Raw genomic sequence first — 15,758 nt, forward strand, 5'->3', positions numbered from 1 at the left:
TATCGAACAGCATAAATGTAAAGGCCACGAAAAACGTTAATTATTAAACGTGAAAATTAATTATCAGATTTCCCAGCGAAATAAAAGTTTTACCCATTGATCCAGTTTTCTCAAATTGGTTTAATTTTATCAAAAAAGTGTCAATCATAAATTGATCTACAAATTCAACGAGCTTTAAGGCCATCTAGTTTTTTTTCTGCTAAATTCAAAATGGAGGGTTTTCAAAAAACAAGTCAGTTTTTTTTTCAGTTTGCTTGCGTTCATTGTTCTTTTCCAACTGTCAGTTGGCTATGTTAGACATTTAAATTTTTCAAAATTCGTTATTCGAATTTGTTTATCACGTGGAGTTCAAGTTGTACTCTCTAGTAACAAGTTAAAATGATGTCTGATTTCTAGTTCCGAAACCGGATTTAATTTACTACCTTTAATCCTTTTATTCGTTTTTCTTCCTATTACAATGTCACATTTTTTGGTTTTGTTTTTCATCAACGTTTCCCATCTTTCTGTTGGATTTAAATTTCTTGCTAAGAAAACTAACCAGTTCAAAGGCTCTGAAGTGCGCTGTTTGCCAGCTTGAGTAAGAGATTGTGAGCAATTCGTCAAGTTGTAGCCTAAGCTTGACGTTCTCCGTTTCCATATTATCATATCTATTTTGAAATCTCTTTGACGTATTTCCCATGATTGCTGCGATTGAGACTATGGATACGAATGAGGCAATAATATAGACAAAGAGTGTTATCAGCAGCCAGTTTTGTACTATAGCTCTGCCATGAATAATTCGCTCCGTCAATGTCTGAAATGAGCTACGGTTAGTTTTTCAGCTTTTCTTGATCTGTTTTGAGGTATCTGAATTACCGTCCCGCAGTCGGTAAAACCTGTTTTTGACAGGCAGATAGGCTCAATACTTTTCCCAAAGCAGCCTTTTTTATTCTCATTATCTGCTATTTATCTTTTTTTTTGATGATTGATCATAGTTTTTTTTGGCTTAGCTATAATTTAGCCGAGAATCGAAGGAAGAATCAAAGCGGTTTTTGTATGTCTATTTGGGAATGAAGTCATAGTAAAGATCAGTATTATAATAATCATCATCATAATAATTACACAAGCAAAGCTTGTGTGATAGTATGAACTCTCTTTTTTTTCAACCTAAGTCGCAAATATTAGTGTTCATTTTAAAGTGCTATTTTACTGCAGATCAATAACCAGCGAATAAGTACAGCAATGCTAAAGATATTAACACAGACTATTATATTGCAAATAGCACTTTAGCTTTAAGGTACAATGGATCTGTAGCGTAGAGGTAGAGAAGGAGACCCGCAACAAAATAAGAGGAATCGAACCTGGGCAGGGTCGGATGTTTTAAATGACTTTTTTCCGTATACTAGTTATTATGCGTCCGCTCTATAAACTGAGTCATGTTAGATGATAAATTTCTTTTTTCAAATTAACTGCTAATGCGTCATAATTGGCTTGCGTCACTTAGAAATGATGTAGACTCATAATTGGCGTGCGTCACTCAACAAATTATGGAGGCTCAAAGTTTTACTCATTCAGTTTTTCCCAGTAGTGTCATCGGTCGTATCAGTAGTGCAACTTCGCCTCTGTGTAAAAAAAATATAATAATCATAATCTAAGCAGAATAATCACAATAATTATAATAATCATAATAATAAAAATAATCATAATACTAATAATGATCATAGTAATGATAATTATCATAATAATCATAATAACAATTATAATAATCATCATAATAATAATTTTAATAATAATAATATTAATAAATATTATAATATTATTATATTAATAAAATATATTAATATATTATAGTATTATTATATTAATAAAAATAACACGAGTGAAGAGCAATGTATAAGTACGAATCGTCTTTTTTTCTAACCTAACTGGCAAGTTAGTGTTCATTACATTAAAGTCTTCATTCATAGCTTCTGTTCTCTGCTTTATTTGTGGCTAGTGTTTGTGAGTTATTAAGCGTCCGTGGCTGAGTAGTTATTGCGTGGGACTCATAATCTCTAAGTCGCAAATCGAATCCGAGATGTAGCCGGATTTTAAATAAATCGAGGCTAATCTCGCGATAAGCAAGGGTATTGTAATCGCCTACTAGACTTTTTCCCCGTAAATAACTTTGTTTACAGAATGGTCAAAATTAGAAATAGTAAGTTGGTTCATTTCATTATGAATTCAAATTGATTGCGCCTCGGACGGCAAAGGTCCTGGGTTCGAATCTGACAAGACCTGTTTTTTTTTTCAAAACGGAAATAGCCCGCTTCAAAAAATGGTGTCAGCTTATTGTTGTCTGCTAAGGTTCATTGCCATTTTGTGGATTGTTTTTTTATGATTTTTATAGCATTTCACTTGCTCAGTTGTTTATATTTTTGCTAGCCTTGACTTCGTATATTCTCAATTTTTGCTTAAGAACTTTAATCTGCCCACGTGATTTCGGATTTTTTTTTACCAGCTTAGTGAGCTAATTTCGATCAGGATCGCACAAAATGCTGAAAAACTTAATATAAATCATAGTTTTTTATGACAACAGTTTTTTTGTGGCTCTTTTGCTTTTTTTCCCGGCTTAATAGGTGTCGGCCTATATTATATCGAGATCGGTTTAATAAAAATAATGTATAATAAAAAGCATAGCTTTTTGTTGTCCACAATTTATTCCGACCACTGTTATTTAAAAATTAAATATTTTTCTAGTTAAGGCCGTTTTTTTGTGAGCAGTGTTTTCATGACCGCTTTTTCATGATAATCATGTGATTGATACAGGGTATGGCGAGGTCCTTAGAACATTAGCATTGGCATTAATCGACTCAATTTGTATTTCAGAAACAAGTAACGAAATAAAAACGCATTTTGATCAAGCTGTGAGGTGTGTGAATACAGAGCTTTCTAGTTTTTGAATGGTTGTATGGTTATTAGCATTCTGGTATGGTTGTTTTCTAAATAAATTGTTTATCTTTTACGGTTTTGCGTGCGAAATGCAAATTCACTTCTGTGTATGAAATAGCAATGACGTTTCGTCCAGTTACTATGCAAGTTTTACCGTTTCCTATCTTTCTGGTCTTCTTAATCGTCAAAAACCATTAAGTTTTGGTCGTTAGTTTGTTTGCTTTGCTTACAGGTTTTGCTGTTTGAGTTCTCTCGATTTGCTCGACCCTGTTGATATAAAGTGCGGCGTTTGGTTCTGGGTTGTTGTGAATGTTGGCTGTTTGAGTTGACAACGGATTGCATGGGTAGTTTTGGTCCCCAATTGAATCATCGGCTTGTCCTTTATGGTCATAGGCAGTGTAATGAACATCTTGTGGTACTGAGTTCATTTTGTTTCATAGAATGTGCAAGTACTGGTCAAAATCTGTTCTTTGATTTTTTGATGGTTGAACATTGAAATGTATAATATAATGCACGCACTCTGTCTTTGAGCATATGATACTAAATGTAATATGAATATCCATTAAATATAACTGCAGACTTCTAAAAACAAAAAGCGGTTGTTAACATTTTCCAAGAAGCCGAGAAGAAAAAAAGAAATGAATAGGCATGGGTTAAAAGTTGAAAATGGTTAGATGCAGATTCAAGTTTTTGAATAGTGTAATAATAGGTATATTTCAATTCTAAGTGATAATAAGAATAGCCGGTTGTTGTGCGAGTTAAACCAAATTTTTCGACCTGAATGTTTGAAGTAAATAAATAAAAAAACACGAAAATAAAAAATCGACTGAAACTGAAAACTGTACAAAGTTTAGTAAAATCGCACTAAATCAAAGTGATAGTTTCTGGTTTCATTTGTAAATTTTGTAAACTTCAGTCTCAAAAACGGAGAACTCGAGACCATCTGCAAAATTTTTTTGATTTTTCATGCAAATTACGACTAGCAGGGCATTAATATGATATCCTACTTCACCTTTTAGGCGATTTATTTGTGGTAGTCAAAAATGGAAATAAAACACATACCCTACGCCATAGTTCCTTTGTACCATCTTTATGAGGGTGGTCGAAACGAAAATGGAATGAAATTAAAATTTTCAATCGACTACACGCTAAAGGTTTTTTCTTTAAGAAACTTGCTACCCCAAATGAAGGCTAGAAACAGTAAAAACTTGCAGAATTTTATGAAACATGCAACTTCTATTTTGGGAAGCAATCAACCTCAGTTTTGCTAATTTCCAAACTATAGAGGTGTAAATTTTTAAATTCTATAGGGCCCAAAATACTGAAATTTTGACTACTTTCAAAAGGTTAGATGGAAAAAAGTTCTATGTAGAAATTCACTTTAAATATACCCCTTACGTGTTGTTTTAGTTTTGTTTCTTCATTGTTGAGAAAAATACGATGCTAATTGTTTTATGCGGTTGCCTTCTAATTTAGAAATCTAAAGCTCTCCCAAAATCCAAATATTCTTAAGAGTCATGAACATAGTGAATACTTTTTTATAGGTCTTGATTTTTGTTTTTTTTCCAGTAAAAAGTCTCAAAATTTGTTCACGCTCAAATTTGATTTTTCGAGGTTCGAATTTGAATTATTTTCAAGCTCAAGTCTTTTCCTTTTTTAAAAAGAAGACAAACTTCTCTATGAATAAATAGCTCACCTATTGATCCAGTTTTCTCAATCAAAAAAGTATCAATCATAAATTGCTCTTTACCATTGCGATAAGCAAGGGAATTGCAATCGGGTACTAGACTTTTTTTTCCCGTAAACAACTTTGCCCACAAGACTCCAGAGACTCCTGTTGGTACATTGGTTCATAATGAATTCAAATTTTGTAGGGTCTCTTACTTACTTAGCCTGGCGAAAACGAATACGCCTGGAATACGTTTTTTTTTCAAACGGTAAATGTTCTGGTTCAAAAAGATTTCGGCCTATTATTTGCCTGTTTTTGTTTTGTCGACTTAGTTGCCACATCTAAGAAATCGTTTATTTTAGCTGACTGTAAACAATTTTCACTGCAGTTGCTTACTGTCCAAATCAAAATTTGCTTTTCAAATGAGTTGTATTTTCACCAGCTCGATTTAAAATTTCACTTTTTTTTGTTTTTTTTTTGTCTTTTTTATCGGCCTAATAAATTTCGGCTTAATTAATATCGACTTAGTGAAGTCTTATGGCGTCGTTACCTTCGAAAAAAATTTTGTGCGCTCTGAGGGGAAAAGGGACTTTACGTTTTTTATTAGCTTAGATTTTTTTGATTTTCTTTTCGGTATGAAGGGTTTCTGCTCAAGTTTTTTTTGGACGTCTGGCACAGAGGTAAAACAATTCGAATCCAGTCAACCATCCGGCTCATCTGCCGCAGAGGTAAAACAACTGCTTGAGACGGCAAAGATTTGCAAACTAGAATTTTTGTGCTTTTTCGGACTATCATCCGTCTGTTTATTTTTGTCGGTTTAGTTCTCGTAGATCGATGATTCAACTTTATTCCAAGTTGCTGTAACCTCAATGCTTGAGACGATAAAGCCCGGCAGTTTGATTCCAGTTGAAACCTATTTTTTTGCAACTAGAAAATTTTAGCTAATTTAGATTATTGTCTATCTGCTTATTTTTGTCTGCTGAGTTCCTTAGAAAGGACTTTCTCACACTTCTTTCTGAAGTTTCTATTGGTGCAGGCAATTTTTTTCCCGATTTTTTGGGCTTTTGTTGCAAGTTTTATTGACGAAAACGTTATTTTGATTTTTTTACCTTTGATTTTCATAGTCATTCATATTTGTATCGCAAGTTTTAAGGGCATGTATTTCTTCTAGCAGTTCGAAAGTTTTTTTTGTTTTATTGCGTTTATTACTTTTTTCAACTTCTGTCCAAATCAAATTTGGATATTTTTTGTCAAAAAAGTGTCAATCATAAAGTTTTCTAGAAATACAAAGAACTTGAAGGTGATATATTTTTCTTTGGTTCTCAGAAGTTGATTTCATATCGAAACGTAAATAATTTTTTTGACTCCTTGAGTTCATTGACATTTTTCCATGTGTATTTTGGCTATATTGCATTTTCATGCATTTGTAAAGCCCGGTTGCCTGTTTAGATAAGTTATAAAATTTTGTTATGTTTTTTTCCCATTTTTGTCATTCGTAGAACAAAATGTCGATTCTGTCTTGTTTTAACTTTCTACGCGTTTCATATCGAAACGTAAAAAATTTTTTTGACTCCTTGAGTTCATTGACATTTTTCCATGTGTATTTTGGCTATATTGCATTTTCATGCATTTGTAAAGCCCGGTTGCCTGTTTAGATAAGTTATAAAATTTTGTTATGTTTTTTTTCCCATTTTTGTCATTCGTAGAACAAAATGTCGATTCTGTCTTGTTTTAACTTTCTACGCGTTTGTAATTTTCTTCCGTCACAATAAAAACAACTCTAATTTGAGAGAAAAGAAAATACCTTTTCTGTGGTACAATAAAAACGACACTAACTTGAGAAAAAAGAAAATACCTTTTCTGCTCTAAAAACTACAGATGTGCATTCATAGATATTAATGCTTGTATGAATGCACTTGGGTATATATGCACTTTTTGAGTTTAATTAAAATTCATCTGATGATAGCGTTAATAGCACTCGACACATACGAACGTGGAAATCGCGCGAAAAAACGTGAACAATTTTTAGTTTCGAAAGTGTTTTTAATTTTAAGATTTCAAGCGTAAAAAAAAACTTTACCTGTAGATCCAATTTTCTCAAGTTGTGTTAATGTTATCACAAAAGTGTAAACCAATAAATTGTTCTAGAAATTCAAAGAGCTTAAAGAGCATCTATTTTTAATTTGAAGTTCGAAAGTTGAGATTTTTTCAACGAAGTCATTGTTTTTTTCCTGTTTTTTTTTGCGTTCATTACTCTTTTCCAATATTCGATTGTCTATGTGTTTGTTATCAGATTAAGTGAAATTGAGCAGTCAGCTCGTGAAAGTTTTTTTTCGTTGTTTTGTGTTTGTTACTGGGCGGCTGAGAATTGTGAACTTGTGCCATTTTCGAGACTTGCGTTTATGAGTATCACTCTGAAATAATAATTTTGAATAATTCTGCTGCTGTTTTTTCGGCTTAATTAATATCGACTTAGTGAAATCTTATTGCGTCGTTACCTTCGAAAAAAATTTTGTGCGCTCTGAGGGGAAAAGGGACTTTACGTTTTTTATTAGCTTAGATTTTTTTGATTTTCTTTTCGGTATGAAGGGTTTCTGCTCAAGTTTTTTTTGGACGTCTGGCACAGAGGTAAAACAATTCGAATCCAGTCAACCATCCGGCTCATCTGCCGCAGAGGTAAAACAACTGCTTGAGACGGCAAAGATTTGCAAACTAGAATTTTTGTGCTTTTTCGGACTATCATCCGTCTGTTTATTTTTGTCGGTTTAGTTCTCGTAGATCGATGATTCAACTTTATTCCAAGTTGCTGTAACCTCAATGCTTGAGACGATAAAGCCCGGCAGTTTGATTCCAGTTGAGACCTATTTTTTTGCAACTAGAAAATTTTGGCTAATTTAGATTATTGTCTATCTGCTTATTTTTGTCTGCTGAGTTCCTTAGAAAGGACTTTCTCACACTTCTTTCTGAAGTTTCTATTGGTGCAGGCAATTTTTTTCCCGATTTTTTGGGCTTTTGTTGCAAGTTTTATTGACGAAAACGTTATTTTGATTTTTTTACCTTTGATTTTCATAGTCATTCATATTTGTATCGCAAGTTTTAAGGGCATGTATTTCTTCTTGCAGTTCGAAAGTTTTTTTTTGTTTTATTGCGTTTATTACTTTTTTCAACTTCTGTCCAAATCAAATTTGGATATTTTTTGTCAAAAAAGTGTCAATCATAAAGTTTTCTAGAAATACAAAGAACTTGAAGGTGATATATTTTTCTTTGGTTCTCAGAAGTTGATTTCATATCGAAACGTAAATAATTTTTTTGACTCCTTGAGTTCATTGACATTTTTCCATGTGTATTTTGGCTATATTGCATTTTCATGCATTTGTAAAGCCCGGTTGCCTGTTTAGATAAGTTATAAAATTTTGTTATGTTTTTTTTCCCATTTTTGTCATTCGTAGAACAAAATGTCGATTCTGTCTTGTTTTAACTTTCTACGCGTTTGTAAATTTCTTCCGTCACAATAAAAACAACTCTAATTTGAGAGAAAATAAAATACCTTTTCTGTGGTACAATAAAAACGACACTAACTTGAGAAAAAAGAAAATACCTTTTCTGCTCTAAAAACTACAGATGTGCATTCATAGATATTAATGCTTGTATGAATGCACTTGGGTATATATGCACTTTTTGAGTTTAATTGAAATTCATCTGATGATAGCGTTAATAGCACTCGACACATACGAACGTGGAAATTGCGCGAAAAAACGTGAACAATTTTTAGTTTCGAAAGTGTTTTTAATTTTAAGATTTCAAGCGTAAAAAAAAACTTTACCTGTAGATCCAATTTTCTCAAGTTGTGTTAATGTTATCACAAAAGTGTAAACCAATAAATTGTTCTAGAAATTCAAAGAGCTTAAAGAGCATCTATTTTTAATTTGAAGTTCGAAAGTTGAGATTTTTTCAACGAAGTCATTGTTTTTTTCCTGTTTTTTTTTGCGTTCATTACTCTTTTCCAATATTCGATTGTCTATGTGTTTGTTATCAGATTAAGTGAAATTGAGCAGTCAGCTCGTGAATGTTTTTTTTTCGTTGTTTTGTGTTTGTTACTGGGCGGCTGAGAATTGTGAACTTGTGCCATTTTCGAGACTTGCGTTTATGAGTATCACTCTGAAATAATATTTTTGAATAATTCTGCTGCTGTTTTTTTTTTCAAATGATTGACTTATCATTCCGTTGTAATAAAACCGCCAAACTTTTGCAATGATGCTGTTTTTCGATAGAAAAACATGTTCTTATGAGTTTTTATCGCCGAGCCATGGATCGTCTTTTAAGAAATGAGAATCTAACGAGAATTTCAATTTCGGCTAAAGTTAAAATGTTCGTAACTCGGCAAATAAGTTATTTTTCAAAGATTTTTTACTGGGTTTTTTGTTCAACATATTTGTTCAGCATATTTTTCTTCATATCTCTAAATTATTATAAAAAGTTTTCGAATTTTTCTAAGCTACGGGAAACCTTGACAATTTGAATCTCGTCATTATATGGCTCCGCCAACTTTTCCGTGTCCGGGTAATTTTGTCCCGAGCTAAACTGTCTGAAAGATTGAAAAATAACCAGACGAAACATCCCTAGTCATTTGATGTGTCCCTAAAATCTACCTTGAATTGTCGATTTTCTTGCCAGTTCATTAGGGCAAGCACTTAAACGTGAACAAAACCAGACAATAAGAAATGGGCAATTTTGCCAAGGACGCAACTTGCCGGAGAAATTCCTGGGACACATGCCCATGTACCAAAGTTTCATGCGATTATTAAAGGTTGTTTACATTTCATTCAACCGATTAGGTTCATAATAGTTTTGTAGTTAATTTCTCCTGTAAACAACTGGTTTAACCGTGTAGGAATAGGTTCGAATAGCCCCAGCTTCCAATTTTTTCAAGACAATTTTAGGGTCCATCACCAAATAAGGATATCTAAAAATAATACAAAGGGGGGTCCTTTTGGTCGGCAGAAGGTCGAATCCCTGAGGAAAGGTGAAGGAGCGTCCCTGTATCAATGTCCAAGTACATGCTAGATGGGTCCCCAAAGAAAAAATTTTCGGATTTAATTCTTCGAAAACGGTATGCGTTAAAATTCAATAAAGCTTGAAGTTTGAAATAGTGAAATAGCCGAGAATTCAAATTATGTACGCGATTTTGACAAAAGTCGAAAACAGTGTTTAATGAAATGAAATTTTCCCCTCCAAAAATTTTGTGAGTTTAAATTGTATGTATCCTTATGATCTAATGATGTTCTTTGAGGCTGAAAACTAAGTTGTAATTTGAAAAAAATATATTTCTTTTTCATCAATCAACTAGGTTCTTTCAGCGTAATTTTTGATCAATTAAAAAAACCAAAATAACTCCTTTTTTGGGTGAAATTTTGGAAGATAATTTCAAAAAAAAACTTGCGCCATAATAATCCCTGCGAAAATAATAGCAACTTTTGTTAACTTCAATTTTTGTCTAAACTTAACACAAATTGTGAAAAACGGGTTTGAAATTTCAAGTTTCGTTCGTTTTGTTCGGATGATTGAAATCAGCACTGTGTTTTTCTTGTACTCGTACAACAACCAGGAACCCATTATTTTTATTATTGTTATTATGATTATTATGAGTAATGAACGTAGCGAAGATTCTTATATAGATCTTGCTGTTTTTTTTTCAGGAAAAGTCTTAAAAGTCTCTCATATCTACAGATGTGCATTCATACATAATGATGCATTTATGAATGCACTCAGGTATATATGCATTTTTAAAGTTCAATTGAAATTCATCTGCTGAAAATGACATAATCATAAATTGTTCTTGAAATTCAAAGAGCTTAAAGGGCATCTATTTTTTTCTTTGAAATTCCGTTTTTTCAAGAAAGTCAGTTTTTTTAAATGTTTTCTTGTGTTCAATAACTCTTTTCCAATCTCCAATCCTATTATTATTATTATTGTTATTATGATTATTATTATGATTACTATTATTATTATTATGGTCATTATTATGATTATTATGATTATTATGATTATTATTATTGTTATTATTATCATCATTATTATGATGATTATTATTATCATTACTAGTTTTATTGTGTATACTGTGTGTTTAGATTTGTTTCCCTGACGAAGTCTCCCCTGACCCACTGTTTCCCAGAGTACTCTGGCCCCAACACATTCATGGAGGCTGGCCAGTACATCCAGATGAAGTTCGAGAACCTCAACAGACGCAAACTCACCAAGGAGGCAAGTCACTCACTCACTCACTCATTACACACAAACCTCATTCAATACCCCTCAATTTTACTGTATTAATGTCTAATGAACAGAATTCGGGCTCACTTTCAAGTCGTGTGGTTTTTGATGGCATTTAAAACAAAAGTGGCGAATCTAGAACTTAGCGGAAGGGGGACTTTGCGAAACATTTTGAAAGATTCTTGAATTTTGAATTTTCTTTTGCGGTGCAGAATTTGGAAATGTTTCAAATTAGATCAATATGAGAACCGAAGAAAAGTACGAACGTTTTAAAAAGTTCGAAAAAGTTGATCCGAGAGAAATGGTTACAAAAAGCACTTATCTGAATCTGATGATGTCACCGTCAATGCGCCGTATTGAACTAAATAGTTAGTGTATTTCGTTCATTTATGACTGGTCTCAGTTGTGACGTCTTGTTTTCTGAGATTTAATGTAATCTGTTTGATCATTTAAATGAATTTTTTTGCTTGGTTTTTTTATCAAGTGCTTAAGATAGGTAAACGAAGCCTACAAGTTGTAATCGTATATTCCTATTTGGTTAAGGTAAGTTTTTGCTTAGTGCTTCAGATATGTAAAGGAAGCCTATAAGCTGTACTATAATAGTACATTCCTTTTTTGTTGAGTTTTATTCAGTGAAGTCAAAATACGTAATTGAGGTCAAAATAAAATCAAGTGTCTCTGTCCTCTGAAACCGTTTTAACTCTGTATGTAGTTTTATAAGACTCTTTAGGGGTGCCGGACATCAAGCCGGCGGGACTTCAAGCCGAATTGGAAAATTAGGGACTTCAAGCCGAATAATTCCTTACAAAGTTGTGAAATATGAACTATTTGAAAACTTTTTTGAAGAATTTCTGAATTTCATGATCTTTCTTCACTAGTTATTGGCGTTTGCATATTATTAAAGCTTCCAAATGATGTTCCGGAAAGTTGAAAAGTAAAACATGGTTGAAACAATTTCAAAAACCGGCTGATTTTATTAACGGATGCGAATCACAAGTGGTGCATTGTCATGAATAACGCTTATTATGGACTAAACTTGCCAAAATTTTAGAAAAGCAACATTTTGCAGATGATAAAATAGCGTTTTGGGGTGCTTGTAAAGTTTTAATTTCGGCTTGAAGTCCCTTCGGCTTGATGTCCCGTCGGCTTGTTCTCCTAGACCCACTCTTTAGTTTAAGGATATTTAATAATGTATGTATGTTTGTTCTTTGTGTTTGCGAGAAAAGGTGTCACTTTTGAATCCAATAGGATGAAATAAACATTTGTTTACGCTTGCGATGAACAAGCATTATCAAATCGGAATATTGAACTTTTTCGGGCTAACAACTTGTCTAACAGAATCGAATCACTGAATAATTTGCTTAGCCTACTTTCATAGTTTATCAAGATCGAATCGAGACACCAATTTAGTTTGTTTAGGCTGGAGTTGAATTTCATGCTTGAGACGGTAATGGATTCGATTCTGTCCTGGAGTTGAAATTTTCATGAATTTATTTTCGGAGAAATTAATTATCGGACTAATATTTGTCTGCTTATTTTTTGTCGGCCTGCTTTCCATATCATGAACTTTTTTCTAGTTGAAGCAAGTTTTGCTAGATATGAAAACGTTTTGAATCGTTCATATAGTTTACAAACTTGTGGCCTCAGATTTTGTATGATTTCTTGTTTAAGAGTCGGTGAACGTAATCCAGACTCTGAAATAGGTCGTGATGATGTTTTTTGTTTGTTTTCTGAAGTAATTTTTTTCGGGCTCTAATTTACATTTTCGCGGTTTGACGCTTAGATTCTATCTAACTTCAGTTCAATTCTTTTCTTAAAAGGAAGGTAAACGCCACTATTGAACAGCAAAATTTTAAAGGTCACGAAATATGCGATCGACTTCTAGATTTGAAAGTGGAATTTAATTTTCAAATTTCTTAGCGGAATATAAAATTTATCTATTGATCCAGTTTTCTCAAATTAGGCGAAAGTTCTCTCGGTTTAGGTAGTGCTCATTCGTGAAAAACGTATGAAGTTTTTGTATGTTTAATTTTTATGTATATTTTCCGTCTTAGTAATCGCAGCCTCATTTGCTAAAATAGTTTGAGATGTATCGAAAGGGGTGTGATTTTCTGCTTCGCTGCTGCTTTTACTTTTTTCTTTCAAGTATAACCAAAGTTTAAAAATAACTTAAAATATCATATTCTGTCACTCGATTAAGGGGTTGATAGAGAATCGATTTTGCGGGTGGCCAAGAAGCAATCTAGAAAATTAACTCAGATTATGTCAAAAACTAACATAAAAGTTAGCGAAATGATTTTTTTTGCTTACATGATTGATGGGGAGTTTGAGATTCCACAGTTGTTTTCAAGGTTTTTTTTCTCCGTGTGTGTAGGTGTACTTTCATTTTACATGTGCTACAGACGCCAGCAACATCCAGTTTGTGTTCGACGCCTGCACAGATGTCATCATCAAGACCAACCTCAAAGACTGCGGGCTATTCTAGAACATTTTAGAAAAGAAACAATCGAAAACATTCAAGTCAACACTTAACCACCACCAAAAAAACAGAATGAGAAACGTTCTAGAATGTTTTCAACACAACCACCACCGCCACACTACATCGTCAGAACAACACCGATACAATCTAGAAAATGCGAACCGATACAGTCAAAATTAGAACCCTCTAGAATTATTCTAGAACATTCTCATCTCTAGATCCTCTCGCCAATACTTTTCTCAAAGACATGTATTCTGAAATATTGGAAACAGAGTTAGCAGATAGACTGTTTCTAGAAAAACGTGGATATCCGAAGTTGTCTCTTGCAGTAATTTAATTTAAAAAAGTTCAATTGAAAATTTATAAAGTAGATATAATAATATTTCGGTAAAATTTTGAGAACATACTATTGAAGTTGTCGAAAAAATGTTTTTGTACGGTGATTTTTTCATTTACTCAAATATAAGCAAAAAAAAACAATGGTTTACCCGAAACTTAAAGAAATCTTTTCTTCCCTGGAAAAGATGCTTGAAATTCGGCACTTCTGTTTTTGCTCAAATTGAATTATTTCGACATTTAAATGATGTATGCAATTAATTATGGCATCGTGTTTATCTAAAGTCGCAATAAAACTAGCAATTGAAAATTGTCAAATCGGGAATTTTTTCCCGCAGTGAATGGTGAATGTTTACAATTAGAGTTTATAAAATGAGTGCATTATGTGTAACGAAAATGATACATGCATTTTTTTCTTTATATTTTTCTGTTGATTTTTTTTAGAGGAATTTATAATAACTCAGTTATGATTTATTGTCAGTTTAACTGAGGGAGCTTTACTTCACCAAATGTAGTGTAATTAACTATTTCATGATTTATTAATGAAATTTTAAAGTTATCTATGTCAATATGAATTGGTCAATATCTGTAAAAATTTACTATTTTTCAAGAATTTGCAGTTCTTCGAAAAAAAAAATTTACGAGCAAGAACATGCATAAATTTACCGAAATCTGAATAATTCATTTAATTTCTATTGCTATTGAAAAAATGAGAAATTAATTTATTTTGCAGTAATGTTAGCGAAGCGTTGCAGGCGATGCGAAAGTGAAATGTGCTGCCACCTCGACCCCCCACTCACCCCCATTCTTTCCTCTCTCACTTTTCATGCTACATCGATCCAAGGTAATTTTATTCTTAATGAAACAACTCGATTTATTTATCAGTTTGTGAGATTTATCAATCTGGATAAGTTAAACACTCCTGCCCTAATGTATCTGAATGGTTTTATTCTCGTTGGTGTTTGGTTTATAGCTCTGGGGCTTGGGTGCTTAATGTTAACCATCAATTTGATTCAGAAAAAAATATAGTAAATTCTGTTTCCGCCAAAATTTTCAAAACTTTCGCTGATAGTCCTGTTTTAATTCAGTATATTGGTTTAGTCCGATACTATTCCAATAAACTGAGTCTAGCTGCTATGATATTAAAAGATATATAAATTGAAATCATTTTAATCATTTTAAGCATAAGTCTGTTTTTACTCTACCTTTATCTATCTCTTTAAAAAGGTGCAATTAATGAATAAATTAATGAGCTGTTTTTTCAACCTTAGAGTTACTAAATTCGCTCTTGTGCATTAAATGTTGCATATTTTTATAGAACACAAACAGCAGTTTAAAATAAATATAATTTGCAGATAAAAATATGATGCAGTTGTAATTAAATCAAGTATTCGTGCAATAGGAACAACCAAACTGAAGTTGTCGAAAAAATGTTTTTGTACGGTGATTTTTTCATTTACTCAAATATAAGCAAAAAAAAACAATGGTTTACCCGAAACTTAAAGAAATCTTTTCTTCCCTGGAAAAGATGCTTGAAATTCGGCACTTCTGTTTTTGCTCAAATTGAATTATTTCGACATTTAAATGATGTATGCAATTAATTATGGCATCGTGTTTATCTAAAGTCGCAATAAAACTAGCAATTGAAAATTGTCAAATCGGGAATTTTTTCCCGCAGTGAATGGTGAATGTTTACAATTAGAGTTTATAAAATGAGTGCATTATGTGTAACGAAAATGATACATGCATTTTTTTCTTTATATTTTTCTGTTGATTTTTTTTAGAGGAATTTATAATAACTCAGTTATGATTTATTGTCAGTTTAACTGAGGGAGCTTTACTTCACCAAATGTAGTGTAATTAACTATTTCATGATTTATTAATGAAATTTTAAAGTTATCTATGTCAATATGAATTGGTCAATATCTGTAAAAATTTACTATTTTTCAAGAATTTGCAGTTCTTCGAAAAAAAAAATTTACGAGCAAGAACATGCATAAATTTACCGAAATCTGAATAATTCATTTAATTTCTATTGCTATTGAAAAAATGAGAAATTAATTTATTTTGCAGTAATGTTAGCGAAGCGTTGCA

The sequence above is a fragment of the Symsagittifera roscoffensis genome, chromosome 10 (genome assembly GCF_963678635.1).
Source record: "Symsagittifera roscoffensis chromosome 10, txSymRosc1.1, whole genome shotgun sequence".
Lineage (NCBI taxonomy): Eukaryota > Metazoa > Xenacoelomorpha > Acoela > Convolutidae > Symsagittifera > Symsagittifera roscoffensis.